Source organism: Otolemur garnettii, unplaced genomic scaffold (genome assembly GCF_000181295.1).
Source record: "Otolemur garnettii isolate 467f Iridium unplaced genomic scaffold, OtoGar3 scaffold00026, whole genome shotgun sequence".
Lineage (NCBI taxonomy): Eukaryota > Metazoa > Chordata > Mammalia > Primates > Galagidae > Otolemur > Otolemur garnettii.
Window position 1 is genome coordinate 11289758 of NW_003852421.1, and position 15202 is coordinate 11304959.

The 15202-nt window shown below is 45.2% G+C and overlaps 1 non-coding gene across 1 annotated transcript; it reads right to left on the bottom strand.

Moving 5' to 3' along the window:
- Positions 1-4143: 4143 nt before the first annotated feature.
- LOC111724824 lies at positions 4144-4278 on the bottom strand. The gene has a single exon (XR_002773041.1). It is a non-coding gene; the product is annotated as a small nucleolar RNA SNORA11 (small nucleolar RNA).
- Between the last annotated feature and the right edge of the window lie 10924 nt (positions 4279-15202).

Sequence of the window (15202 nt, forward strand, 5' to 3'; positions counted from 1 at the left end):
GACTTTGAAATCCCTGGGCCTCTCTTTCATTTGGCTGACTGCTACCTCGCACACAAATTAGAAAACTAAAAGAGAAGAGAGGGTGTTGAACTTCTGTGCAGCAGGACCCATAACACTGTGGGAACTAATGGATGATGAAAGGAAATAATCACATGCTTTTATTTTTCAAGCATTCATTCCTGAGGTTCGCAGTCCCAGCTCTGTATTATCCCAACTATTCAAGGCACTTTCTTTTCTTTTTTGAGACAGAGTCTTACTAAGTTGCCCTCAGTAGAGTGCCATGGTGTCACAGCTCACAGCAACCTCAAACTCTTGGGCGTAAGCGATTCTCTCGCCTCAGCCTCCCAAGTAGCTGGGGCTATAGGCATCTGCCACAACACCCAGCTATTTTGTTGTTGTAGTTGTCATTGCTGTTTGACAGGCCCGGGCTGGGTTTGAACCCTTCAGTCAGGTGTATGTGGCTAACGCCCCAGCCACTGAGCTACGGGGGCCGAGCCTCAAGGCACTTCCTGAAGGTGGGGACTACAGGGAAAGTACACGCAGAGACTATACTCAGGGATGTTAATTTAAACTCTTTGGAAATCAGTAGAGCTGATTTGCTTACTTGCACAATCCAGTAAGAATCATTAGACGCATTTATATCCCCAAGCCCTCTGACATGACTGTGGGAAGTTACAAAGACTTCTGAGATGACTGGACACCAATTACAGCACTACCAATGTTTTCCACAAAAGCTTTTCTCCCCCTCATTCATTCTGACGAAAAGGCTGAGATGCAGAGAAACATCACCACTGTATAGAAGGTCATTTGATCCTTGACATCCCCAGCCTTCCCGGTGAGAAAGATCAGCAGTCACTGCTCATACGGAGTATTGTTTTGACTCAGCCATATATTTCGAGGCCTTCTTGAAACTGAGCATGGAAAGTTCCAGGCTTAGGGTTTGTTTTCAAAAGAAACCAGATTTACAGGCTAAGTGATGAAGTGTTGAGCCACAAAAGACATTACCTCCCAGGAAAGCCCCTTCAACTCAGGCAAAATTCTTTCTTTATTCACCTGAGGCATTTCACTAGAACTTGAAATTGTTATGTTTCCAACCAATAGCACCGCAGGAACGGCTGTCAGACCAGTACTTGGTCTACCACCAACAAACCTCCAGGTGGACAGAAGAGAAAAAAATGTGTAAACCTATTTGCCAGACCAGGTGAAGAATGGGGCTTGGGTTGTTGCTGTTTCCATATATCGAGCAGACAGACTATACCTTCTTTCTCTTTTCCTTTTAAAAGTTAATTTCACGTATTATCTCTATAGCATCCTGTCACCTAAAGAATCATGAGGATTTAAGGGGGAAAAAATTCGGTTCAAATTGATTTTTTTAATTGGCTTTCTAAATGTACGTGATAATAGCCAAAGACTTAAAAACAAAAAAGAGACTCATTTTTCTTTTCTTTTTTTTTTTATTATAGTATTTGGGCGGGGCTGGGTGTGAACCCGCCACCTCCGGCATACCGGGTCGGCGCCCTACTCCTTTGAGCCACAGGCACTGCCCGAGACTCATTTTTCAATGATCTCATCTTTCCACCCTGAACACATATCACTTAATTCAATCCTCTTAGACAGGACCACACGTCTGTTACCATTCCTGCATTTGCTCTACTGATTAACACAGGTCATCCCATTAATCGGAAATGGGTGAGCCAGGATATCACACTTTAATTGTTACAGCATAATAGTTTGTGGTGAGAGGAAGGTGGAGGCCCATCTAGGAAAGGAATAACTCCAGTAAGTGACAATCAGAAAGAGCAGAAAAGAAAAGAAAACCAAACCAAACATGGGTTTCTCTTGCTGACCTTATTTCACAGTGGAGAGTTTGTCTGTCATCTGTCTCTCCCCGCCCTAGGCCCCCTTCAAGACCTAAGAAGGTTGGTAAATAGAAAAGCCACAGAAATTCAAAGTGCTCTTGAATATTCATCGGAGGAAGGTTCCTGTCAACAAGATGCATGACAAGAGCTGGAGGTCTCCCCTCTTCATCCAGGTTCACCCAGGGGGACTTGAAGAAGCCGGAGTAAGCTCACCCTGGACACCTCCCTATCAGAGGGTACAGGCCTCTGAGGCAAGGTTGAGCAGGAGAGACCTCAGTCACATTTAGATGTTGAGAAGTACGACCATGTTGTGTTTTTTAAAAAAAGAGACATATAAAAAAGACAGACCACAGTTGAAAACACATATAATGAGAATAAGAAGGAGTCTGTCAGTGTAGGGTAGACGTGATACAGAGGGTCTGGTCAACCCAAGTCCAGTCTGATCTTCCACCCCTGTCTCCCATTCTTACTATTTTGTAAATTTAGCTCCCATTCCAAAGATGCCTATCTTGAGTAGTTTAGGCAGATTGATTTAGGAGATTAACTTTTGAGTTGGAACATTATTTTGGATCATGAATTATACTGATTATTGTTGACTATGGATCATGGGTTCTGCCAATTATTGTTTAAGATAAGGGTTAGCACGGCTTCACTTTGAACTCAAATATATAAAACTAATCTTGAGAATGGAAGAACAGAACAGTCTCGGAGAGGCTACTCTCACTGTTCTCCAGAATCCTGGCCTTCTGACAAATAAAGTTTGGTGGCCCTATGCCCGTCTGCATATTGGCTGACAGGCAACCAGACCCTTTTCGTTCTGTAACCCAGTCATTCCCTGACAAGCTGTGTGATTTTTCTCTACACAAATCAGGGCTTTAAAAACCTTGGAGGGGATAAATGGAATCATAGGGCAAGTGCAACAGGATACAGTGAGTCATCTCAACTTCCTGCTATACACAAACCCTACAAAAGCTCAATGTGTCTCGATTTTTGCTGGGGGGTTTCCTCCTTGACCCAGCCTCAGATTTCTATGCCTTGCCCCTTCCTTCTTTTTCTTTCTCCCTATGCATCACATTTGCCCTAGATCCTTATTTTGGTCTATAAATAACGTCATTGTTATGCTGGACATTGGGTTTTAAATGTCAGCATCCTGTACACAGCCTTATGATATGAGATAACATAACAGCTTTTCAAATGCATTCCTATAGCACTGAACTAATGGAGGTAGTCAGCTGCTAAACATTTTTTAAATGGTGATATTTCTATAACCCCAGGGATGAGTTAATGGATAAATATTTCAACTTTTTCTCCAAGAGATTTTCCTGAAATATCCCATTTTTATGACCTCTTAGACTAGAAGAATGAATAAAAAGAAAAATTGGGAAGGAATGTTAGAAGAAAAAAATAGGAATTTTTGTTTGTTTGTTTTTCTGAACTAAATTTACTCTATTTCTGGTCCCTACTGCCTGGCTGGTAGGAAATACAGTCTCAGTCATTACTGGGGCATATTTCCCACCTCCATGGCATTGTGAGTGCCATATTCCCTAGGATGTGGAGAAGCTTGGAAGAGGAAAGATGGTACCAGGAGGTTGAGCGGAGGAAGCTGCCATCATAGCCCAAACTCCTTCTTTCCCTCCCACTGTTGTTGAACACTGGTGGCCTCGCAAGATCTGGACATTCTACTCTGAAGGAACTTAGAGAGCCGCCTTAGCAGTCATTGTGTCCATAGACCTGCCCATGGGACCCCCACCCCTGCTCCATAGGCATCCTGCCACAATCCTCAAGAAGTTCTTGGCACAAGAGGGGCTATCTTGCTCTATACCAGCGGTTCTCAACCTGTGGGTCATGAACCAATGTATTTTAACAATGAAAATACATTGTGGCATTAAGAAGGTTGAGAACCACTGTTCTATATACTCTTAGGTTCTGTTTTGGGGATGTGCAAACTAAACTGGCAAAAGACAGATTAACAACAGAAAATAACACAGATTTAACTGTGTACATATGCACTGGAATTCACAAAGAAGAGTGACTCAGGAGGCAGTTAGAATTTGGACTTATATGCTAACCTAATAAGAGAGGAGGAGGGACAGAGGAGCACTTCCAGGAGAACCAACGACTTCTTAGAAGGGGATAAAGCAAATGGCTTTTTGTTTTTTGTGTTTTCTTTAATTTTGCAATATTTCATTAGGCAATTTTTCAAACATTCAGTACAGTTGAGAGAATCATACAGTGATCAGCCATACACCCACCACATACATTTCATAATTATTTTTTCTTCTTTACATGTAGGGAATTTGTTCATAGGGAGGCCCCAAGTTTTGTGCCCATCATCACAATTATCCCAGATTGGGTATCTTACAAACAGAGGAGCAAATGGCTTTTTGGAAAAATAAATGGGCCCATCATAAGATAAGCAGGAGGTATGATAGTTTTGTGACAATATCTATTTAGGAGTTTGGTACCAATTTCTCATCTCCAGAAAGAGAAGACGAGAATTGCTTCCAGTGAGGGAATTTATGACAATCAAAAACGTTTTGGGGAGGCTCCACTTTTAAGCAGATAAGACACTTGAAGAACTCAAATACCCCAGCTCAAAATAATTTTTTATGCCACTGTAGCTCATTCTAGACCCTCTCAGGGCCCAGGACCTCCAATGCTTAGAAATTCTAAAGCCAGACCTCCTCTTAGCTTTATGAAATCTCCCACTCCTCACTCACCAACTCCAAGCTAATCACCTTCTCAAATGCAAACATCTTCCTTCATCCCCTGCTTCTCCTGGACCACCCAGTTCCATCCTACTCAGAGTGCCTTAAAAACAAAGCACCAGGCAGGATTTTCTTATGGGTACCAACAAATCTTGCTTTGGTCTATAATGCAAAGGCTTGAAGAAGGTAAAAAGATAATGGAGAACACAATTAGATATCTCAATGAATTATCCTTGAAAAATATCAATGGAGTCATTTAACATGATGTTTCTACTTTGGATAGATATATGTATATATGTGTATTTTTGTACTGCATGCCTGCAAATACGGACCAGCATATGGTTTAGATTGCTGGTAAAATTATTTCAAATTCCTGATATTCCACCAAAAACACCTGATTTCCAAGTGCTATATGCCCTAAACCAATTGCAAACCACTGATGTTGTATGTGTTAAAACGTCTCGTGTCCTGTCAGGCACATGGTGGATATAGCATGATTGCTAGTTGATTCTGAATAACACCATCTGATCCTGTGAGAAGGAAGGAAAAAAAGAGACTGACACGTGTCTTGGGGAAGGGGGCCACTCAGCCAAGAAAAGGCAAGAGCCTGGTCCCCTTAAAGCTAAGATGAGAAGATTCATCAGAAAATAAGAGAATTGCCAGGTAAAATACAGGATGTGTGGTTAAATTTACATGTCAGACAAATACAAATATTTTTTGATATAAGTATGTACTATATAATACTTGAGATATACTAAAAACAGTCCATTATTTCTCTGATCACATTTAACTGGGCATTCAACATTTTTATTTGCTAAATCTGGCAATTCCAATTACAGGGCCCTTGTAAAGCATCAGCTTAAGCAACGGGTAACATGGATACTCGGTTTGACAAAGGGCATCATGTTTGAAATTGTGCCCCAAACTAGACACTAAAGTGAAAGCTCAAATAATAGTAGGTCACATCAATATGCCCACTGGCTTTCAGCTCTGTGTCGCTTCTCTCAGCAGCAAGCCGAAGCTGGAGCCGGAGCTGGAGTCGGAGCCACCTGCTAACAGCAGCTGCCGCTCTCGGAGCAGCAGGCAGCAATGCATCGGGCAGAAGGGGGATGAGAAAAGAACGGCTGAGAACATTTTGTTTCCTTCGCAGGTTCCTCTTCAACTTCCTAGTCCAGAGCCCAGGCGTGGGCCCCTGCTCTCCTTCCCTCGCTCTCTCTCTAAGAGATTGTTTTTCCAAACTCATCATTTCTTTCGGCCATGAACTCTAAGCGGATCGCATCTCTAGAGGGTTGGGCAGGAGCCCCACCATTGAGTCACACTTGAGTTTTCAGCATTTTCATAAACTAACACAGACAAATAAAACCATAACCCTTCCTGCACACCAGCTCCTTCCCATACTTTGGTAGACCTGGTCTTAACTGGCCAAACCATGGTGGCACCATTAGCACTTTCTCTCCCTTCCCATTACAAATCCGTCTCCGTGTCTCAACATTATTTTTTCTGTAAATTATCTTTTCACAGAGACCTTCTCAAGGCAGCCACATTTACTTAGCTCTACCCTTCCTAACTTAACTTACCACAACCCCAAATCCAGGTGTTTTTCCTCTCCAAACCTCGTTATTGTTATTTTCCTGCTGAAAAAGTTTCCATGGCTTCCAGCTTCCTGCAGGATGAAGTCTCAACTTATTTTCCTGGCTCTCAGGGTCCTCCATAATAAAGCCTTGCTGCCCCTTAAAAACTTTGGTCCCCATGATTTCCCAGCACAGTCCCTCTTCCATGGCAAGGCCCCAGCCCCTGCGCCTCAGGAACCATCATTCTCACAACCACCTCCACTTCACAGCCATGTGCTGGCCTCTGGCTGTCTAAATCCTGCCCACCCTTCCTTTTCCATTGCAGAGGTTTGCTCATCTAATCCAGCCTGCTGGGGTCTGTGTCTACAGTCTTTCCCTTCCAATCAACCACAGTAAAGCAGTGGTCCCCAACCTTTCTGGCACCAGGGACTGATTTCATGGAAGACAATTTTTCCCCAGATGGGGGGATTCTCATAAGGAACATGCAACCTAGATCCCTCTCATGGGCAGTTTATAGTAGGATTCAAGCTCCTATGAGAATCTAATGCCACCACTGATGTAACAGGACACAGAGCTCAGGCAGTGATGCAAGGAATGTGGAGTGGCTGTAAATACAGATGAAGCTTCACTCGCTCGCCCACCCACCATTCATCTCCTACTGTGCAGCCTATTCCTAACAAGCCACAGATTGATACTGGGGACCACAACCGTAAAGGGCAAAATGATGAAATTTTCATTATTTGATAAAGGAGATAGAGGAGGCTGCCCTCTTCACCAAAAATACCTTGGCTTCCCTCTCTTTGGACAGTCTCTTCAGCATCCTCTTGGGCTGGAGTGCCTAAGTCAAGAGGAAGAGTTTCTGGCTCTGCAAGCAAAGTCTTTTCTGGATCCAGGACTCTATTATCACCCAGTGTCTGGGTCCCAAAATCTGATGGAATGTATACTAAGCAAAAAGCTTCAAGAAGTTCATTCTTTCCTCCAAAATGAAAATAATGAAAAGAAAAATCTGAATTGTATGCATTGTAGTAAACTTTTGCCTAAATGTTAATTTAACACATAGGAAGTGTTTATGGTTCTTCTTGGCCTTAGCAAAACATTTTTTTAAGTCCGTTATTATGAAGGCAGATTTTTTTTTTTTTTTTATGAAGGCAGATCTTTTGCACTGGTCAATACTAATCACCAACCCCTGGAGGAAGTCTTGGTTTCTCCTATCACACTGTGGTTCATACGCTGCTGCCTGATTAGCACTCTGACTTCTCACAGCTGATAGCTGTTTGCCCAGTGGTTGCCATCACTGACACACCAGGGAATATCATTCTCCACTGAATCCACTTTAGAGACAGTCCTTAAAGCCCATGGTGAATAAAGTCATAGTTGACCTACATCCAATCTTTCTTTTTGAAATTCGGTAAGGACCACTTACCAAATACTTTCGAATTTGATAAATATTCAAGTGGAACAAATGACAATGTTGGGACTAAATGGCAATTTCCCCTTGATATTGATGTGCTGGGAATAACTAGAATGATTAATGGAATCAAATTCCATTTGGACAGCCAGGTGGGGTGATGGCTTATACCTGTAATCGCAGCATTTTGGGAGGCTAAGGCAAGAGGAGCCCTTGAGGCCACGAGTTCTAGACCAGCCTGAACAGCATAGCAAGACCCCATCTCTACAAAAAAAAAAAAGAAAAAATACCCATGGGTGGTGATGAGCACCTACAATCCCAGCTACTGGGAAGACTGAGGTAGAAGGATCACTTAAGCGCAGAAGTTCAAGGCTACAGTGAACTATGATCACACCACTGCACTTTAGCCTGGACAACAGAGCAAGACTCTATCTCTAAAACAAAAAACAAAAAATTCTGTTTAGAGGTGGGTAAGGTAAAAATCATATATGTAAAGATATTTAAGGGGCCAAGCACTAGTTATGTCATCTTAATATCCTAGGATCTTGCTCTAACTACCAAGGGGAATTCTGCATAAGGCAGAATTCAGACTAGTCCCCATCATTTATTGAAGCAATTTTGGGCACAGCATGGAGGTGAACAGAGGTGGCCAAGCCAATAAGGAAACTATGGCAAAGATCCACATGAGGCCATAAGGCCCTGAAATGAAATGATGAGAGCAGGAAGGAGAGGACATAGTTAAGAGGCTTCAAGTCTGGGTGTATCTGATAAGCTGACCAGTGGCCTGCAGAAGCCATTCATTTAAGGAGGTGGTGCATGGCAGAAAAGAAGTTAGAGGAAAAGATGCATGAAGTTGCTTGATGGGGGCTATGGCAGCAAGAACGTGTGTATTGTGTGGGTCAGAGATGTTGGACCCTGGACCTGGCCACACTGATTTATAAGTACGTCCAAGTTCTGTGGAAATAGGAGCTTCCAGCAAAAACCAGAGAAGGTATTTTCTCAGGATTATATGTGGCACAGGAGCACAGGCATGTGCCTTCATGGCCAGGTGATGAAATGTACCCAGGACAGAGGTGGCTCAGCTCAGGGATGTGAGTGGAGACTGAGGCACCATGCTGGCCTGAGATCATTCCCAGGCAGGCCTTTGGCAAAAGTCCTAGGCTCACCCAGGCAGCACAGGCAACAGAAAGGCAAGGGCCAGATGTGAATCTGGGGGCAAGTAACAGCATAGAGGCCGGAGCGCAGGGATAGGCATGAGGCCCCAGGGACCTGGCTGAGGCTCTGCATTGGCAGGGAGAAACACAAGCCAGTGAAACTCAAGTTCTGCCAGTACATTTGACCTCATCTGTACCCACAAGTGGGCCAGGCCTAGAAACACTGGTGTTGCTAACAGACACACACCCGCACTTATCACATTACATTACAATCCACAGTTTACATAACTTTCCCCCTCACTGCTCCGAGCTTTGCCAGCACTAAGGAGCATGTCACTCATCGCCGTGTCTCAGTACAAAGCACTGAGCACGTGAGTGGATGCTCATTGGATACTGGCCTATGAATGCAGAAAATCCAGAAAGTCCCCCAACCCTAAAACAGCATTATTATGAAATTCCAGCATAGAAATAAAAACCAATCACATGCTTCCTATGGAAACTAGGAATGCTGGGGTGAGCCCAAGAAGTGCCTGGTCTCTTCCAGTACTGCTGGCAAATTGCCTCTACTTCTGTACTTCTTACAAAACAGAGATGCTTCTGAGCCTAATAAGATAGGCTGTTCAGCCAAGAGTAGCCAGCAAGTTCAGAGAAGCCATATACCTTTTCTTCCTTGTGTAACAGCCATACTTACACATGCATCCGCCTTCCAACCTCAGTCCCATGATCAGAGAGGCGGCCCTCTCCACAGCCACGGGGGCCAGGAAGAGACGACTAGATCTGGGAAGGGAAGCCTGCTGCAAGAAGGTCACAGGTGAAGAAAAAGCCACCAATCAAACCTGCTGCCCAACCCTACAACAGTGAACTTTGATGAGAGGAGAGGAAGAAACAACCCAAAGGGGCCTCTCCGTCCTGCGGAAGGGCAGCCCAGCTACCCTGAACTAGGAGAGCTCTGGTCTCTAACATTGGGCAATAGGAAGCTTTGAAGCTGGCAGAGCAACCTTAATGTGTCTGGCAGTGGGTAGGAGGCTCCTCTCCCTGCCTGGTGTGCACAACAGGGGTCACAACCTAGGGAATCTCATAAAGTTCCAGAGGCTGCCCCCTCACCCCTTGTGATTTGAGCTCAGACTGGTGCCCTATCCTTACTCAGGCTGGGTGTGGTGGCTCACACCGATAATCCCAGCAATCTGAGAGACCAAGGCAGATGGATTGCCTGAGTTCATGGGTTCAAGATCAGCCAAAGCCAGAGTGAGACCTTGTCTCTAAAAATAGCCAAGCGTGGTAGCAGGTGCCTATAGTCCCAGCTACGCAGGAGGCTGAGGCAAGAGAATCGCTTGAGCCCAAGAGTTTGAGGTTGCTGTGAGCTATGACACCACAGCATTCTACCAAGGGCAACGTACTGAGACTCTGACTCAAAAAAAAAGAAAAAAGAACGAAACCAAGGGCGGCACTTGTGGCTCAAGGAGTAGGGTGCCAGCCCCACATACAGGAGGTGGTGGGTTCAAACCCAACCCCAGCCAAAAAAACAGAAAGAAGGGAAGGAAGGAAGGAAGGAAGGAAGGAAGGAAGGAAGGAAGGAAGGAAGGAAGGAATCAAGCGCAGCACCTGTGGCTCAAGACTCGGGGCCAGCCCCATATACCAGAGGTGGTAGGTTCAAACCTGGCCCTGGCCAAAAAAACTGCAACAAAAAAAGAAACCAAATTTAGACTGGCTGTTGGTGAGGATTCTGCTCCTGCAGGGAAGCCAGCCTGGGGTAGGGAGAGGGAAGAAGAAGTGACTTAAAGAGGTGTGTTTGCATTTATGAGCCAGGATCCCAGTTGTCTTCCCCTACCCTTGGTCTTCTGCCAGAGCTGTTAATGGTTTTTCTTTCTTCCTTTCTTTTTGCTTTTTGGGGTTTTTTACTGCTGTGAAAGAGACCCACACTTTAGAGTTCTATCCCCTGCTCCCCCTGCTCTTAGCACCAGGAACAGAACAGCTCCCAGACCCAGGCAAGACAACTTTTCCAACACAGCAGCCTGAGTTGGCTGCCAGGATCACAGGGAGCTCTTTTTAGGTTCTGGAGAGAATCGTTTCCAAAGCAAAAAAAAATCAGGACGATCAATTATAATGTTTAAAGAATCTTAAAACAAGTGTTTGGCATTGCAGCTTGCTTTTCTAGTCTTAGCATTTGAGGGAAAAAATACATCCTGTATTTCCAGATACGAAACGATGTGGCTTTTGACTTTTTAAAATAGCCTGGTGGTATTTTTTCCTAGAATCTATGTGGTACAGCAAATGGTGTATCTGCCTACCATAACGACACAGAAAGACTCAAGAGTCCGTAGCAGCTAGGACAAGAGAAGGTTAGAAGAGGAAGATGAATTCCAGGTCCAACTGAGCCTGGCTTAATAAGACTGATACGGTTTTAAAGCATTCTAACTTTCTATTCACACAAAGAAAACGTGTTTTGAACAGGCATCGTGTCCTCAAGAACAATCCACCCTACTCTGTGAGCTAATGCTTGTGTAAAAAGAACTAGAATAGCAAACAGAGATGACAGGTGAAGGGGCTCGTGGAAGTTGAGAAGGCAGCCGAGCTTCCCAGTGGAGAGAGGAAGGGGGCTTCTCTAAGGGAGTCTCCAAGAGGGGGTCTCAGCTGAGTTCCACCTGCAAACAGACAGGAGAGCTGCTCCCTTCACAAGAGCAACTGGAGGGCAAATGGAACCGTCTATTTGAACACTTAGAATAGGTCCCTCTGTGACGGTTGTCTGTTGGCAGCACAGGGTCACCACCCTTAAAGGTCCAACAGAGACTGGGTGATAAACTCTGCCTGGCCAGCCCCCTCTGGACAACTGCCAACTTCTTGAGAAAGGCAGGATGAACTGAAACCCAGCTCAGTCAAAACCTCTGTTACTGTCCCGATGCTGGTTGTGACCTGCTGTGAGAGAGAAGAGAGGAAGAGAGAATTGTGACCCCCTACCCTCCCACTCGTCTAACCTAGATCCTGAAGGGGAGGAACAGGGTGAGAGCCACGAGTCCCTCCTGTGGGGGCCTCCTGGAAGTGAACAGAATACCATTGGCAGCAGCTGACCAGCTATGTGGGTGGCTGCAGTGGTGCCCCCTTCAGTGTCACAGCCATTTACTAACACTAAGGGACTCCCCAGTGGTCCCCATCCCTCCAACCAAGGAGAGAGCCCAAGAGGACCAGGGATTCAGCTCCAGAGCTGGCCAAAGAGTCAGAGAGTCCCTGCAGCACCTGTGATGAGGACAGCTGAAAACACAGGACAGGGGCGCCTTGGAGGAGCCCACTGTGCTACCGCTGATGGGTTAAATGCAAGGAGCACATGGTATTTGAGCCGGGCCTCAAAAAGGAAGAGAATGTGGACATCTGTATGGATGGGGACATGCACCCAAAGGTCTCACATGAAGCTGTTCAGTGACAAAAATAAAATAAAAGAGAAGCAAAGGGGCATTCCCAGGAATGAGAGCCAGCTGGGGCACAGATACAGATCAGCCCCACGTTGTTTCTGCCTAACTCTTGCAATCTTTCCACACTTTGCATCATCATCATCAATTTTTAAAAATCATTAAAAGTTCCTAAGACGTTCTGAATTCATGTGACTGAGCTCACCTGCTCCTGCCAACTCCCTGTTAGGGCATCGACTCTTCATTGTTCTAATTTTTAATTCCCCACCACACACTCAGGTCTCACTTCTCCCGCCTCTGACGTTAGTTCCCCTGGCTTATGGGGGCAGGGGCCATATCTTCTAACAAGGCTGGGTGGAGAAGCAGGACAGGACCATGTGTCTCTGGCCTGACGTAAGAGCCTCCTTCTGCAATAAGGCAAGAGTTGGAGGCTGCAGGTTTGGGGAAGGGAGTCAACGTCATGTCTCACCATTCAAAACGTGGTCCGGAGCCAGCCACAGCATTGCCTGGAGGTTTGTTGAACATGCTGTATCTCAGGCCCACCTCCAGAGCGACGGAAATAGAAAGTGCATTTGAACAACGCCCAGTCATGTCCCAATGTTATCTAATGTCTATGATATTATCTATAATATCTAATAGATAAGAAACGGGCACTGCACAGGTGGCTGTCCACCTATGGTATCTCTTTCAATCTTTAGAAACACCTGACACAAGTATTCCGACCTGCTTTTTACAGATAAAGAAACTTTGGCTCAGAGAGGTTAACTAATTTACCCAAGATGGCACAGCTACCTCATGGCAAAGTATGGTGTGAAGCTGAATCTGGCTGACTTCAGAGTTATTGCCTTTTCTGCTGCACACTGAAAGTCTAATGCAGAGTGAAGAAAAGGAAAATGAAGCCACCAGAAATCCCGGGGCATGGAGGAGGGAATGAAAATAGGCTGTTATCCAAACATCCGTCCACAGGTTACAAGCCCAGTGGGCTAGAAACCTGGGGCAAGGACTGGCATGTACCAGACTACGCACCACCCAGTTCTCAATGATGAGTGGCACTGCACAGGGACCCCAGGGACAGGCCCAGCCCAGCCCAGCCCACACTGGGAGAAAGGCACAGCCCAGCTGCAAGTACTGGGCCCAATGCAGCAGACCACCTGGGGGCTGCATGCCACCGCCAGAGCATCAGATTAGAGTTTCTTAAGTCCTTCCTGCCTAAAATCAAAACCCAACCTAGGAGGAAGTGGCAACTGTGGGGACAAGCTCCCAGGGGGAGGAGAGGCAGCAGGTCTGAGAAGAATCTGATTAAAGTCACTGCTGGGTGCTGAGGGGTCAGCAATGTCCCAGTGCTGTGGGGCATCTGCCCTCCTGGACTGGGGGAGGCTAGGCTGGGGTTACAGTGCCCTACCAGGCATCAGCCAGGATGCTGCAGGAGGCCCCGCCCAGTGCTTTCTTCCTGGAGCCTGAGAGCTTCCTCGCCTTCCTACAGATGCACAAAGTCCCAGTTTCCATGTGAGCCCCTCCACCCTTATCTGCTTGCTGTCAAGAAAAGGCTTCCGAAAAACAATTTCTTCCTTTCTAATAAGTATCTAGAAAGCAACAGAGGGATGACAGAGAGCCACATGACAGCATTTGGCAAGGCTTTCCAGAACTGCTCTTCTGTTTTTCTGTTTTGTAGGCTCTGGGGTTCCAGCGAGATGTCTACAATAGGATCCTACTTCTTAACATTTTGCAAGCCTTCCTCACAAATGCCAGCAAACATGCCCAGGGCAGAGCCACTGACTTTCTGAGCTGTGTTTATGAAAGCACAGATTGCAACAGCCCCCAAGCTGGTTATTCCTGTCCAATCTGTCCTTCGGGTTGTCACCGAACCCAGCTTCTGAAATAAGTGCATTCACCCCGTTGCTGAAGGACTTCTCCTGCTGGTGGGAGGAAGAGCAAACTCAGATGTGCACCCGAGCCCCTCTGTCAGCAGTCAGCAGGCCACTTCACCCAGGAGAACTTGGCACACACTCCCCAGTCTCTGGGGCACGTTTCGGGCAAGCCTAACCCCTTGGTGCCACTGGGTTTTTCTATGGCAGAGGCTGCCGCCCACTCTGCCTCCTTACGCAAGCCAAATATACACAGTGGTGAAACCAAGTCAAAGCCAAAGTCATATAGCAACAGACCCACGAACTGGGTGCCCTCTGCCCAGCTGTGGATGTTGCACAGAGGTTGCAGGAAGTGGCGTGCTGGCAAACGTTTAACAACTGGCTCTCTGGAAGAGAAAATGTGTACTTCTGTGTATATACAGAGGATGCAAAAAAAAGTATACACATTTTAAGAACGGAAAAAACTGTGTTTAAATTGTAATACTCAAGTCATATTTGACTTCTGCAATTATGAGATACAAGGTACAATTTATAAGATAACAAATGTTATTAGTATGCATTGAGTATATACCTATATATACACACATATATTTATCTCCTCTGTATATGTATAGGTGTGTGTGTAGACAGGCAGTCCCCAGGTTATAAACATCTGACTGACGTACAACTCACATTTACAAATGGAGGCTATCAGAAGTAATAGGTAAACGTCCCTGTTCCAACTTACATACAAATTCAACATAAGAACAAACCTACAGAACCTATCCCATTCATAACCCAAGGACTGCCTGTATATATGTATGTGTGTGTATATACATAAATACATACATAAGTTTATTAGAAACTTTACCATCCTATGATACACATAATCTGGAAAATTCTACATAGTCAAATTGACTCTTATATATGTTTCCATGGATTTTTGACAGAGTCTGCTCTCTGTAGCCGACCCATCATGGCAAGCGATGAACAAATACAATTCCAACGTAGCTGTCGGTTGATATTTTCCTTTATATAGACAGGAATGCCAAACACCAAAGATCTAGGGTAGGATTTCACTCATTTGTCTATGAAAGGAACAACATCTTTGCAGAATCAGATACTAGTTTTCAAATACTAGAAAAATATTTCATCAATTTTTTGTGCCATTCCCAAGGTAATGGCTACAGACAGGCAGACTTTAAAGTTTTACCTGTTATTTTTAACATTATCTCCATCACTTCTAGACCAAGGGTT